Raw genomic sequence first — 12,448 nt, 5'->3', positions numbered from 1 at the left:
TTCCTTCATTTTCTAAAGATCCCTTGTCTAGTTTTTACCTAATTTAAAGTGTCCAGTGCTTCAATTACAGTTAGTTTAGCTTTCGATATCCATTTTCTAGTAATTGCTGTTTTGGCGGCCAATAGCATTACACTTAGTCTTACTATGTAAAGGCAATGCGGATGCTGTTCCAGTTCAAAAGAATCATGCCATGGATTTATTGGGGATATAAACTTAATGAAGATAAAACAAAGGCTAAAACTGTAAACTTTGTACTCGCACATGAATTGTTTATGGATGTAAATAGCAAGATGAAAACAGTAACAATGTTTTTAGTCCCTTCAGTTTTATATAAAGGTTACACATATTTTTATCAACAAGAGGAGATGTTGTGGATAGTAATTAATAAAGAGTTGAAGGATTTTATCTGGGAGGGGAAGAGGGCAAGAGTCAAGTGTGGGATAAGTTGATCCTGCCACTAGAACAAGGAGGTTTAGGATTAGCTGGTTTGAAGGGAGATTTTAGAGCTGCCTAGTTAAGGCTTATATACATAATAACACAAGCAGAAAGCTGCAGTTCAAAGTGGAAAGGGATGATAAAGCTAGGGGGTAATTCAAGAGGTAAGGAAAGCACGTGACTTGGGACACAGATCCTTAAGGAGAATAACAATAGTCATACAGAATATTATATTCATTAAACAAAAGAAAGTATACTAAAACTAAGCCAACACGGGAATGGAGAAAGGAGATTCTGCAGAGAGGATGACTGCAATTAGGAGTACAGTGAATAGGTAAGAGGAGGCTGGAATTTACTGGAGGAAGCTGGAAAAGGAACCAAGGTATTGGGAGCAAATAATTAGAGAGGTAAGGGTAATATAATGGGAAGAGGCCAAGAAGACATTTGGACTGCAAGCTAGAGATTTATATCTTATCAGGGATTGATATTGGAGTATAGGCAAAGAGAAAGGAATATGGAAATCCTTAACAGAAGACCTGCAGTGGTTGAGTTTTTTCATTTGAATCTAGAACAGAAGCTGTTGTTAAAAAGGGATAATTAGTAGGGCAAATAAAGTATTGCATTGTAAATATAGGTATCAATCAGAGGAGGTAAAAAAAGATTGGGAAGACAGATTAAATAAACAATTCACAAACAATGGGAGGATGTAACTGCGTCTCCCAAATATGCATAGAATATGGAAGATTTAGGATTTTTGCCCTGAAGTGTTTGCATAGGTACTTTTATTCCCCATGCAGACTCCAAATAATTTTACCTTAGGTGTAATGGTGAAGAATGAGTGCATCTAAGGAAATTATTTTTTTTTTTTTGACCTGGGATATAGGATCTGAATCGCATAGAATGTAGTCAGGCCTTGTTAAGTTTAACTCAGATGGCTGCCAAATAAGCAGTTACTAGAAAATGTAAATCAAAGTCTAAACCCACATACTTGAAGTAGTGACTGTTGTAACAGAGACAAAAGAACAGGAAGTTGGATCTTTAGAAAAGTGGGGAGTAAATTACATAGAAAAAGAAATGGAAATTGTAAGAACTGTACATGTAGAAAAATGTTTTGGAGGAGGAATGAGGCTTAAGGCGGGAATTGAAAAATGTATGTAATGGTTTGATTATATTGTATAGAACAGTATATGTAATGTATAATGTTTGTAAATGTGAAATTGTTAATATGTTTGTATTACTTTTATGTAAATGTAAGTTTGCCTATGTCACAAATGCTTAACTCACTAAAAGGGTTAAAAAATATAATAATTTCCTTAGTTGCAGCTACTTGCTCTGCCAGCATTTCTGACATTTTCAAACTCTGACAACTCATTGCACTCCCTAAAAATATGTTCCCAGTTACCACTCTCTTTTCCGTCATGCCTCCTGTGCTTGCTATCTACCTGAGGAAAAATTCTCTGAAGTCTGCTTGGGGTATACAAATATTTAAACAAAAATCCTAAATTCTGGTGTGTTGCATACTTAGGAGCCATACAGATGCCCTTCCATTGTTCTCTTGTAAATTGCCTTTCCAGTCTCTCTTCCTAGTCTTTAACCTGCTCTGACTGTTTCTTATGGTAACCATTTGAAATGTTGAGTCCTGAGATATGGAGGCTGAATGGCTGAAAGAACAGACTTATGTATATTAAGTCAGAGATGCTATATCTCAGAATTTTCCCTTTTCTCCGAGGTATGTTGCATTTAATTTCTGGGGGGAGGGGCTTGCCCCCTGCAAAAAGAAGGTTAAAGGAGAAGAGAGATTTTCGAGATTCACTCTTTTCCCATGTTTTCAGGCTTTTTTTCCTGGTTTGTCTGCTCTCTGCATTTTGACTGCCAACATTTCAATCGGGAGACATTTCTTGTAGTTATTTTGCAATATTTTATATGCCCTACTAATAATTCTTTTTTTAACAGCAGTTTCTATTCTAGACTTGACTAAAACTTCTGCCAGAGCTGGTCATTTATGTAGCACTCTCCTATCCTGTTTCTTTGCTTATACTGTACCTGCAATCCAAACATCTGCTTGGCATCATCCCACTCGTATTACCCATCTCTCTCTCTCTCTCTCTCTCTAGTTGTTTGCTCCCATTACCTTAGTTCCTTTACCCATTTTCTTTATTAAATTCCAGCTCCCTCTTGCCTGTTTTCTATACTCTTATTTCCAGTCATCCTTATTAGAAAGAATCTCCTTTCTCCATTCCTGTTTTAGCTTGGTTATTAGTTGGTTATTGGTTCTGCAACTTTATGAATATTTTATTTTGTATAGTTGTTCTCCCTTCAAATCTGCATCCAAAATCCTACTGTTTTTATTTCACAAATTTCCCTTCTGTTTCGCTATCATCTCTTTCCACTTTGATTCATAACCTTCTGTTTGTGTTATGTATATGAGCCTTAACTCCATAGCTCTAAAGTATCCATTCAAACCAGATATTTCTCAATCAGCTTGTTGTATGGTGAGGATTAAATTATCCCACTTAATGCTTGCCTTCTTCCCTTCCCAGATAAATTCCTTCAACTTGTTTTAATTATTGTCCACAACCTCTCCTCTGGTTGATAAAAATATGCCTGACCTGTATATAAAACTAAAGGGACTATAAACATTTTCACTGCTCATATTTACTATCCCTATCCATAATCAAGAACTTTGGTTTCTCGCTTTTTGGTATTACCTTTTGTTTAGTGTCTTTTCACATATCTGTAGCTGCCATAGGAGTCCTTTTTAATTCGCACACCGTAATATTTCATTTTATCATAGGAGGTCATAGGAGGTTACTAGGTTAATGGCCCTGGGGCCCTTACAAGCATAGCCAAGAGTTTATCCTCAAAAAAGAAACCTCAGTCAGCATCTGTTGCCCCTGTCAAGTGAGGGACACAGGTGGAACCCCTGGGACAAATTTGTGGTTTCCCATCCACTCATCAAGGTTGTGCTTGAAGATGGTCAGTGAGGTACTCTGTTTGACATGTATGGGAAGTCTATTCCTGCTATGGGACAGCCTCTGGGAGACAAACGTGTCTCTCCAGCAGGTTTTTTTGATGTCATATATTAGATTTAGGCCTTTTGAGCAGGTAATTTATTTTATTTTATTTTACATTTGTTAACCGGGGGTGTCTGACTGAGCTGAAAAGGCCCTTTTTCAGCAGAGGCCAGGGGAGAAAAGCTCCACAAAGAAAAATTACAGACACATTTAGTTATTTAAACATGATCAATATACACACAAATTACAAGACACGTTTTTGCAGTGGTATGCGGCACATAAACAGTTACAGTGGAGAGAACAAACAAAAAAATATTAATTTTAAAAATAAAGGTAATTGATAGATTTGTGGTGTACAGCTGAAATTTGGAACATAGGTAGAATACATACATAGTACACAGGTACAGTACATGCATTGTAGATTAGCCAGTGTTTGTGAGTAAGATTGAAAATTATTATCAAGTGCTCTAGATTTAGTATGTATATGTTATCCGCTTTCACTAGCCTGGGGAGCAATCATGGCACTGCCAACTTTGCTTGAGATGTTGCCTGATGAGGTCTTTAAAGGAGGCTTTGGATGATGTGTTTTGAATGCTAGTAGGGACAGAGTTACTTTTTTTAGCCACTGAACTACTATATAGTGCATTTCCAAAGCTATTGTAGCTGTTGGTGACTTCTAGTAGTAGTTTTCTTGATGATCTAGGAGGCCTTTTGGCTGAGTAATGTTGTACTAGGTTTTTGAGGGCAGGACTCTTATTGGGGAAGTAATAGATAGAATGACAGAGGCAGAGCTGATTGTAGGTTAGGAGGTTGGGCAGTTCAAGCCAGTGGAGCTGTCTCAAAGCAGTACAGTGATGAGTTTTATATGAGCAATTTGCAGCAAAGTGGGCAATTCTGTCATAGCAGACTTCCATTTTGCTTAGTTCAGTTTTGTTGAGATTAGTCAGAATGGGAGATGCATAGAGTAGGATGGATAGAAGTTGGGAGCGAGCAATGGCTGATCTTGTGTTGTTGGTAAGAAATGGTTTGATATGGTAGAGTGACCCCAGTTTGGCAGTGGTGGCTGGTGACTTCAAATCAAAGGGGGGCTGCAGGAAACAGCTGAATGGGTGGGGGTCAATGGGAAGGGGTGTGGCCAACTAGAAAGGGGGAGGAGCTATGCTCAAAACCACAAAAACTAACTACATACACTGCCCTGGGTGACAAACAGTCATTCTGAGAGTCCAATCAAGACAAAATGAAGTGTAGAAGAATAAAAATATTTCAGTGCATTGGCTGCAAGACAGCTTACTTAATATCTAGATGGAAACAAAAAGGTTGTGAGGCATGAACAAATAAATTACTTTTTAAATAGATTAATGGAATGCCAGTCAAAATCAAGCATAAGAAAAACAAGCAGCACTCAACTCAAACCACTTCTTGCACTGCAGTTCTAATTATAATTTATATTCAGCTTTATTAAAGTACCAAGTAACATGCTGAAAGTAGAAATCTCTGATGCCCCCACTTGCAAAAATGTTTCTTATCCAAAAAAAGACCTGCTGTCTGACAACTATCTACTTGTTTCTTGGGGAAAACATGATCAAAGTAAAAAATGAAAAGCAAGCAGGAAATAAGCTCAAGATACATTGCTTAAAAGAATTACTGTACAGGTTATGGACGACACGATTGGCATTCTGTTTAGTTTACAGGTAAAGCCTGCAGAGATGACTGGAAGTCTCCAAGTGTAATGAGCTTCTTAAAATAATGTAATCCTGTCCTTTATTACAAATACTGTCATATGCATTTCAATACCCAAGGCTTATACATTATCTAGTTAAGTATTCTCTACATGGCAACAACAGAAAGGCTTTCAATGTTGGCAATTCTTTAACAGTATGCTTATTAAAGCTTACTTGCATCTTACGATCTCAGCCAAGCTTACCTGATGGCCATTAAAGTATTGCTACTTAAACACAGAGCAACAGGCACTTTGAGTAATAAACATAAATCAACAGTACAAAAAATATGACAGAAATCAAACCATTCTGCAAAAATCAAGGACAGATGAAAAGCCACTCTAGTACTTGTGTCTACCTTGGATGGGGGGATACTCTGCACATTTACACTGCATAGCTGCTCCTTGCCTTGCTTGGACACATCCAGAGTCACTACATGGGGGAGTGGGGTGCAACAAGTATGTCACAATTTGAAATGTCTCTGGCTGACTGTGATGGCCCTGACACATTTGTCATACCTCTCAACCTCAGAGCAAGAAATCTGAACAAAGCCATACAAAGAAGTGGGACAAAGGCCCAAAAATAAGGAAAATTTTTAAATATTGCTGTTATAAACTTAGGAAGATAATAGAATAGGTCTTGCATTAGTATGAATTTTCTGAATGGTATGAAATCTGAAACTTAAATGTCTCATTACTTTCTAACCAGTATTTAATGATTTGTCACTAATTTGCCAAAATAAAACACAGTTTTATGAAAAATGGACCAAAAATGTGATGTAAAAATATAAAATAGCTACACAATACAGTTGGGAACCTGTTAAAGAAGGGACACTTTAATATTAGTACTGCTAACTTGAGCAGCTGACAAAATAAAAGAATCTACATGCATTTCTGAAATAAAAGCAATCTATAACTCTGATTATTATAGTTATTTCTTAATTGTAAAGCCTCCACGTTTTCTTCCAAAATTGCTATTTTGTGGAGGGATTATTAGGGGGAAGAGCAACATTTTGAGCCAAAATCAGGGACAGTTGAGAGGTTTGGCTATGCCTAATTCTGTAAAGCAATTTATTTGCATGTACCTCTCAACCTGTTAATGCAATAAATCTGGACAAGGCCAAATATATTGGGGGAACATATAAACAGTACTAAAAACTGCTCTTGTATAAACTGAGACAGTTGATAGAACAACAGGTCTTACTTTAGCATGCATTTTTCTGAAGGTTATGAAGTCTGAAACTCAGTGTGTCATTATTTAGTGATTTAATTCCTAAATGATTTGCCAGAAAACCACAAATTTTATGAGGAACAAACCAAACATAAGAAGCAAAAATCTATTAATTCTTTGAAAATCTGGACAGCTGGGAGGTATAGTTCAGCTGGGGCTGTCTTTAAGTTTGCCACCCTTCCCCCTTACAAAATCATGGTCGAATGGAGCCTCCCCTGCAGCCATTCCAGTGATCCATTACTTGGCTGTTTCACTCCATTTACCATAAACACTAATGTGCATACTGATTTATTTCTGTGATGATATGGACTTCATTTGAAAGTTTTATTTTGCATTTTACAGCACAAACACTAAGACATCTGCTAAACAAACTTAGCATTAAAACTTCTCTGCCCTTGAAACTCACATTCATTGAAACAGCATTGAAACCCACATTCAAAGAAAATACATTTTACCAGTGGCAGTTAAAGATTAATTCTGGGCTGTTTTCAAATCATAGACCCCTTGCATATGAAACATACATGTGCTCTTTGATACACCTTCTTATTGTTTTGAACATTTTTCCAGTAAACTATGAAACAAAACACATGCACCAATAATGACAAAACTGCTCAATTCAGAACATCTTTCCAGTAAACAATGAAACAAAATGCATGCACCCATAATGACAAAACTGCCCAGTTCAGAACATTTCCATCATAAAAGTCTACTCAAACTTCTACAGTCCACCATTATCAGTAAATATGCACAATTCTACAGTCCACCATTACCAGTAAATATGCACAATCTCTGAAGAAGTAAAAAAAGTCATCTAAATAATTCCACATTAAATAAATCTGTAACTAATGAAGAGGTTACTGCTAGCAAACACCTTTATATTTCATGGTTTCATTGAAAAATAAAGTGTCTGATGCCCCTGAGTAATAAATTGCCTATATTACATTAAAAATGATAAGCTAGTAATATTGCAGTAGGAAATGGATGGCAAACTGATAACAGGCTCATAGTATCTTAACTTTTTCAGTACGGCAGCATTCACCCCTTGTGGGAGTAGAACCAACAACCTTCTGCATCAAAAGCAAGTACACAACCTGTTGTGCTATTAACAATGCATGCTGACTTAGCATAAGCAGCACTAAACTTCTCTTCCCCTGCACCTCTCAGCTCCTTGTAAAATCTACTCAATACTCAACTGCATCTCAACTTCGCAGCACAAGAAATCTGGAAAAAGCCAAATTTATTGGGGGGGTCTTAAGCCCAAAAACCAAGGGACACATTAAACATTGCTTGTATAATCTTGGAAAGTTGCTAGAATAAAATGCTGTGTTACCACCATACATTTTACTGCCAAGGTCCCTGTGCAAAAGAGTCAGAGCAACATACCACTGTGCTACCAATGTCCCTGTGCAAAACAGTCGGAGCAACATACCACTGTGCCAAATCACCTGCTTTGTGAAAGAAAAATGCTGTGTTTCCACCATACATTTTACTGCCAAGGTCCCTGTGCATAACAGTCAGAGCGACATACCACTACGCCAAATCAGCTGCTTTGTGAAAGAGCGGAAGACTAAAACTTAAATGGCTATCATTTAATGAATTCAGTTCTCACCATAGCTGTCAACCTCTTAGCACAAAACACCTGGACAAACCCAGTAATGAGGGAATACAGCCCTGAAACATATTCAGTGAATTCAGTTCTTGCCATAGCTGTCAACCTTAGCACAAAAATCCTGGATAAAGCCAATAATGGGGTAATACAGTCCCAAACTAAGGACAAATTTCAAATATTCATCTTATAAACTTAGAAAATTGCTAGAATAAAAGGTTGTGTTACTATGTATTTTCTGAAGAATATGAAGTCTGAAATTAAAATGCCTGTCAATTTTACTTCTGACGGAACCAAAACAATTTCCAGCAGAGGCCCAGGGAGAAATACTGCAGACACATGTCTTTGTAAAATGGCAGGACACCAGAGCAAATCCACACAAACACAGGGATGAGATGCAGACTCCACACAGAAGGCACCCCAGCCAAGAATCAAACCAGAAAACCTATAGCTGTGAGGCAATAATGCTACCACTGCACCATCAAATCTGTAAGGAATTAAACATTCAGAAACCTGAAGTCTGAAATTCAAATACCTGGCAATTTTATTTAACATTTGTTAATCAGGACAGTCTGACTTGGAACAAAAAAAGAATTTTCAGCAGAGGCCCAGGAAGAAATAATGCAGACATGTCTTTGTAACATGGGAGGACACAAAAGCAAACCCACACAAACACAGGGAGATGATGCAGACCCCACACAGAAGTCATCCCAGCCAAGAATCAAACCTGGGGACCTGCAGCTGTGAGGCAACAATGCTACCACGGCACCATCAAATATCAAGCATTACAACATTTAGAAACCACAGATATTATGAGGAACAGATCAGATCAAATATGAGGCATAAATCTGCAATTTTTTTACAAATGGTGGTGGGTAGGGAATTCAGGTCCTTAACACCTGTATACAAGGTACAGGGTTCAAGCCTGAGGTATTCCCTACCACACCACCATGAGTTTGTTCTAGCCACCAGTATATAGCAACTGGGGCATTTACACACACACACACACACACACACACACACAGACACACAACTCTTACCTGGAGCGATGTAGATCTCGTGCCATTACATCCATAGCTGATGTCCTTCAAGGATGCATCTGCAGTCATCACATATGGGTTGCCCTGCCTCAGGTAGCCCTTCGGTCGGCCGGATTCCAAAGTCTGGGTCTGGCCTCGGCTGATGTCGCACTTTCCCCGACGTCAGAGCGTCTGGGGTATAAAAGCATCAGCCGACGCCATTTTCCTCAGTCTTTCTTGCCGCGTGGTGCCCGAAGCAGAAGCAGTTCGCAAGTGCCGGTCGGCCAGCTCCTGTGATTCAGCTACCGAAGACTTCGAAAAAGCTAAGTACCCTGTTGGGGACTCTTTCTTGCCTCAGCCGATGTCAGATAAAGTTAATAATTGTTTAACTTGTGGGAAACAAATACCTCATAAGGATTTCCACTCTTACTGCCTCCCCTGCCTAGGCCCAGACCACGACGTCTCGGCCTGTTCAGCCTGTGCTTCCTTCAACCGACGAACTCTTAGATGTTGGTCGGAGTTTGCAGAGGAATTCTTTGGGGCTAGTTTTGCTTACAAGATGCCGTCAGAGACTCCGACTTCACATTTAGTTAAAAAACGGAAGGACAAGGACCGACACACGTGGGCCGCGGTTTCGGCTGAAACCACGGTCAGGCCTACCGCGAGTGTCTCGTTCTCGGCTGAAACCGAGTCCTTGGTACTTCCGATTACCGAAACCGCACAACCGACTACCTCAGCCCCGGAGGCCCCGGCCAAGTCGGTTATTGAATTACCTTCTGAAACTGGTGTCCAGGAACCTTCCGACACCATTCCTTTAGACAAGTCTACTCCTGCACGTGGTGCAGCCAGACCTCCTGCATCCATGTCCATTAAGGCTTTCTCTAGGGCTAAAGCTGCTAAACTTACTAAAGCTTTGCCTCCCAAGGTTACCTCTCAGAGACCTTCTACTGGCTCACAGATTCTTAGCTTAGCAGAGGATCTTATCTCCTTAATTAGAGGTTCTCAACCTCATCCGGACAGGGGCTCTCAACCACTTCCAGACAAAAGGCCCAGGGTTGAGCCCTCTGACCCCCACTCCTCAGATGAGTACACTGATGGCTCTACTCTGTCAGACCACCAGGAGGAGGCTTATTCGGCCTACGAGGATTCTGATGCTGAAGAATCTATTCCCTCGGCCTCCCCTCCTGAAGAATTTTCCTTTGGAGAGACATTACACTCTGTGAGGGAACTTTTCAATGGCAGGGTCAGGAATTCTCTGATTCTAGAAAGAGATTAAGGACCTTTTTACATTTACCTCAGCATAGGCCTTTAGCTATACCTCCTGTTTTGAATGTTATTGATTATGTGTACTCTGATGCTAGTACAGCCCCTGACTCTCTCCCTCCGGCTCCTGCCAAACCTGATAGGTACTACAGGGTCCCGGACTCACATCTACACCTGTACAAGGCCCACTCTGCTGATCCAGAAACTATTTCCCAGGGCCCAAGAGGGGTTGCAGCTGCCACTGCTAGGAATCCTCTACCCTCTGAAAGGGAGTCCAGAGCTTTAGAGAGATGGGGTAAGAAAGTGTATACTTCTACAACTCTTTCCATGAGGGCATTAAATTGTCAATTTCATTTGATACAGTACCAAGAGTTTAAACGGGTGAAGTGCAAACCAACTAATTGTACTACGGTACCACCAATAAGCGACAGTCCAGGTAGACACCACGATCTCACAGCAACTGTTTAATCCACATAACGCCAAACAAACAAATTCAAAACAGCAAAGACTTGAATGAAAACGACACAAAAGCAGGAATCAAACACCCAGGAAATACATAAGTGTAGCAGCAGTTAAGCGCTTTCAACCATTCATAAACTGGTCTTCATCAAGGAACTGCTAAAGGTTCAGTCAGTTTAAATCAACTTTGTGGCCAAAACAAACAGATCCCTTCTTAAAGATATATTCACATATATAAAATAATGAAGGTGACAGTATTGATAAAAATAATATTATTAATAATATTAATAATATTAATAACCATTAGTAGCCAACAGCTGTCTCTATAATGCCCTCTTGTTGTACTCATATAAATAAACATTTAATTAAAAGACACTTTTAATTAAATGTTTATTTATATGAGTACAACAAGAGGGCATTATAGAGACTAGCTGTTGGCTACTAATGGTTATTAATATTATTAATATTATTAATAATATTATTTTTATCAATACTGTCACCTTCATTATTTTATATATGTGAATATATCTTTAAGAAGGGATCTGTTTGTTTTGGCGCCACAAAGTTGATTTAAACTGACTGAACGCTTCCTTTAGCAGTTCTGATGAAGACCAGTTTATGAATGGTTGAAAGCGCTTAACTGCTGCTACACTTATGTATTTCCTGGGTGTTTGATTCCTGCTTTTGTGTCGTTTTCATTCAAGTCTTTGCTGTTTTGAATTTGTTTGTTTGGCATTATGTGGATTAAACAGTTGCTGTGAGATCGTGGTGTCTGCCTGGACTGTCGCTTATTGGTGGTACCGTAGTACAGTACCAAGAGTATTTGTTAGATGAATTGCATAAGAAACTGTCTTCTTCTGAACCCCTTGATCGCAAATCCCTTCAGGATCTGGTACATAACTCCCAACAGGTTAGTAACCATTTCTTGCAGTGTGGTTATGATGCATTGGAAGCTTCATGTAGGTCAGCTATGACAGGTGCAGTCATACGTAGGCATGCCTGGCTGAAGGAACAATCTCTGCCAGACCATGTTAAAGCTAAGCTTTTGGATGCTCCTATTGAAAAGCAAAAATTATTTGGTTCCACGGCTCAAGAGGTCTTAAAGAAATTTGAAGAAAAGGCAAAATCTGTGCAAACAGTCAAAGACTTTCTGCAAGTCCAACCGCCGGGATTCAGCAGAAATTGGCCTACTAAGAATTGGTCCTTTCCGGACTCAGACAGATCTCACAGAGGCAGGAATAGGCATGCCAGAGGTAGAGGGCAAGCTAGAGGCTCCTACAGAGGCCGTCAATGGCAGCCTCCCAACCAGAGAGGTAGTGCAGGAACTACAACTACTACACCAGGACAGACTCAATGACTTTGTTTTGGCTCCGCCGACCAGGGCTCAATTAGAAGCACCTTTGGGCGGAAAGCTTTCTTTATTTTCAAAAAATTGGCACAGCATTACAAGGGACACATGGACACTGCAAATAATAGACAAAGGATACAGGTTCCATTTCCACACATTGCCAAGAAGAAAAGGCATGCTAGACCTGCCACCAAATCAGAGGGCAGAGGCTTTGAAACAAATTTCCAACTTAATACAAATGAAAGCTATAGAAAAGGTACCTCTTTCAGAACAAGGCCAAGGATTTTACTCCAGATTATTCCTTGTTCCAAGAAAAGAAAATCAATGGAGGCCTATTCTCGACTTGTCCACACTGA

The 12,448-nt window shown here is 39.4% G+C and overlaps 1 protein-coding gene across 2 annotated transcripts in view; it reads left to right on the top strand.

Annotated features, from left to right (window-relative positions):
- The window catches only part of HEATR5A (HEAT repeat containing 5A), a 2,570,019-nt gene that overhangs the window by 779,242 nt on the left and 1,778,329 nt on the right, over window positions 1-12,448 (top strand). The gene's annotated exons all lie outside the window — the stretch shown is intronic.

The sequence above is a fragment of the Protopterus annectens genome, chromosome 6.part0, assembly GCF_019279795.1.
Source record: "Protopterus annectens isolate FY-2018-M chromosome 6.part0, PAN1.0, whole genome shotgun sequence".
Classification (NCBI taxonomy): Eukaryota; Metazoa; Chordata; order Ceratodontiformes; family Protopteridae; genus Protopterus; species Protopterus annectens.
The sequence above is the reverse complement of the archived record's forward strand: the minus strand, read 5'-3'. Positions and strand labels throughout refer to the sequence as shown.